The 2,797-nt window shown below is 46.0% G+C and overlaps 1 pseudogene; it reads right to left on the bottom strand.

Annotated features, from left to right (window-relative positions):
* Nucleotides 1-983: 983 nt before the first annotated feature.
* LOC107681689 (uncharacterized) lies at nucleotides 984-2,493 on the bottom strand (annotated as a pseudogene).
* Nucleotides 2,494-2,797: the final 304 nt, after the last annotated feature.

The raw sequence follows: 2,797 nt of genomic DNA, 5'->3' as shown, positions 1-2,797 counted from the left end.
ATGAAATATCGACATCGTGTTAATTTAGGGTGTGACGATATACCGGTATTGGCGATAACCGTGATATTTAAAATGAACAGGACACTTATGTTAACACGACACACAAATAGCCTACTCCAGCGCCAGTACCTGGTTGACCTCCCACGTGGTAGTATTGCACCTTAACACTGACACCTGTCAAACAAGAAGACGCACGCAGCTACTCCGAGAAGAAGAGCCGTGTTCAATATTATACAGAGTAAGTTGCCATTATTTTACTAGTCATGGAATGGGAAATGTTACATTAACCTGTTAACAGCAGTTTTCTGTTCATATATTTAAATAAAGGGGTGATTCCTTGATTTGCAATCAAGTCATGGCCAATACATGTGCGTAGCACTATTATCCGGGAGTGACGCGCCGTGACGCGCTGCCAAGATGGCGACGGCCGGCTCCGCCCACTTTGAGCTTCAAAAACGCTCTTCGGATATCTACGGGTGACGTCACGGACACTACGTCCATGTTTTAATACAGTTTATGGTTCAAATCTATTGCACAATTAAAACTGATCTAGAAAAACTGAGCGACCACATTGCTACATTAAACTCTATAAAATGTTAAGTTGGTCGCAGTGCCATACACTTAATGCCACATCTGCGGCCATTCTAGGTGTACATTAATACTGAATTAGAAACGCGTTAACTGCATGACTTCATTGGCGCCGGCGCAACTACAGGTTAAAGAACTTAAAATACGGGTACGCAAGTTAACAGGTTAAAGTATCAGTTTTGATGTTAATATTTGTTCATTATACTGATGAACTTGACAGTATTTTCTCTCTTGTTATTTGATAGGGAGCTTCAAAGGAGACAGAGAAAGCCAGAGTGTTGTGCCCTGTGTTTATCAGTATCCTTATGTTTAAGGTAAAAAAGAGATACACTCATTGGGTGTTTCGGGTCTTTCAACATCATACACCCACCTCCAGGTGACCCAGCTAGGGCTGATCAGACCCCAGCTTGTGTCCAGCTGGCTGGCTACTTAATACTCCATGGCTCTCCTCTTTTTAGCCTTAGCCACCTTGAAGTCCTCTCTGCTGCTTCATTGGCGCTCTGAATAGCTGCCCTCCTGCTCGCTCCCTCAATACCCAGTTCTCTATAGGCTCTGGCCAAGGAACGTGCTGCAAATCCCCTACAGCCAACTTCAACTGGGATACACCTTGCCCTCCATCCTGCCTGCTTGCAGTCGCTGACAAGCCCTTCATACTTGGAGAGCTTCCTTTCAAAAGCTTCTTCCAAGCGATCTTCCCAAGGGACGGTCAGTTCCAGCAGCACAACTTGTTTTGTGGATTCCGATACGAGGATGATGTCTGGTCGCAGAGTAGTAACTACAAGGTGACTAAGGAACTTCAGCTGTTTTCCTAGGTCCACTAGCAATTGCCAGTCCCTTGCAGAGGTCAGTATGCCTGCAGATTCCCTCTTTGTTGAAGTAGGCTGCTCTCCAGCTCTGATGAAGGTAATTCTCTGCTTGGAGGCTTGGGACCACTTTGCCCTTTCAACTCCAGTGCTGATAATTTCAGCGATGGTCTTCAGGACTTGATCGTGCCTCTATCGGTACCGACCTTCTCCAAGTGCCTTTGGGCAGCAGCTCAAAATAAGCTCCAGAGTTCCTCGCTTGGAGCACAGTGGGCATGCTGGTGACTCTTCATTTGTTCCCATAAGTGAAGATTTGACGGACTCGGCAGGACATCATACACTGACAGAATGAGAAATTTAATACGGTGTGGCTCGGCCTTCCAAAGCTCCGTCGAGGGAACTTTCCTATCTATTGCTTTCTCCCATCTTGTCCAGGCTCCTTGTTGTTACATTCCCACTGCCCTGCAGGATTTAGTCTCCTCCACAGTTGCTCTCACCTCCTCCTGAACAAGGCTGTTCCTTTCCTTACCTCTGCTGAGGTTCACGTGTGGCACCGGAAAGGATCCCAGCCCCGCTCTGCCTTGTGTAACCACTCCCACCAGCCTCCTGTGCCGCAACCTTGCCTCTGCCTCCTGAACAGCCTCTTCTACCTCTAAGGATTTGAAAGGTAGTTGCAGCTTGTTGTGATGTCCATAAAGCGCGATGCTGCTTCGGCAACCCCAGCCATCTCCTGAGGTAGTTACTTTCCTCTCCAAGATCTCCAAGAAGGGGCCACAGAATTCTAGGGAGAAAGCCGTGCTGGTACACCCAGGCTTTAAACTTCCCTGGCAAGCCAGAATTGTCTGTAGATTTTAGCCAACACTCTAACTCTGTACAGGTGGCTTGGATCGATCTTGTGTCTCTCAAAGAACTGACGAACACCTTGCCTAGACTCTTGACTGGCTTTTCTGAAATAGTTGGGATGGCTGTGCCTGCAATGTGGAATTTTAGTTTATCTTCCACCTTCCCTTTCTTCAGTACCAATGATCTTGATTTGGCTGGTTTGAAATGCATACGGGCCCACTCCATTAGCTCCTCTAGGCCCTGTAAAATCTACCGACATCCTGGAAACTGATTCTGTGGCGACTGTAATATCATGCATAAAAGCCCTGATGGGTGGTTGTCGTTAGGCCAAATTTGTCATGGGGCCTCTGCACTGTGGTTCAGCAGACATAAATTTTGGCTTTCTGAATTATATTGTCAATTCAAATGAAAAAGTGAAACATCAAATTAATCACTGAAAACAAGCAACGTTTACAAGCGAAAAAGTTCTGAGCAAATATGGGGATGGGCTTTTCCACTGGAGCAAGTATCATTATGGATTATAGACTTTTGTTTTGGCCAGAAATTATGGTTTGAAGTTAAAA

Source organism: Sinocyclocheilus anshuiensis, unplaced genomic scaffold (genome assembly GCF_001515605.1).
Source record: "Sinocyclocheilus anshuiensis isolate Anshui unplaced genomic scaffold, SAMN03320099.WGS_v1.1 scaffold436, whole genome shotgun sequence".
NCBI classification, from domain to species: Eukaryota; Metazoa; Chordata; class Actinopteri; order Cypriniformes; family Cyprinidae; genus Sinocyclocheilus; species Sinocyclocheilus anshuiensis.
Note: the sequence above shows the minus strand (reverse complement) of the source record. Positions and strands in the feature narration are given on the sequence as shown.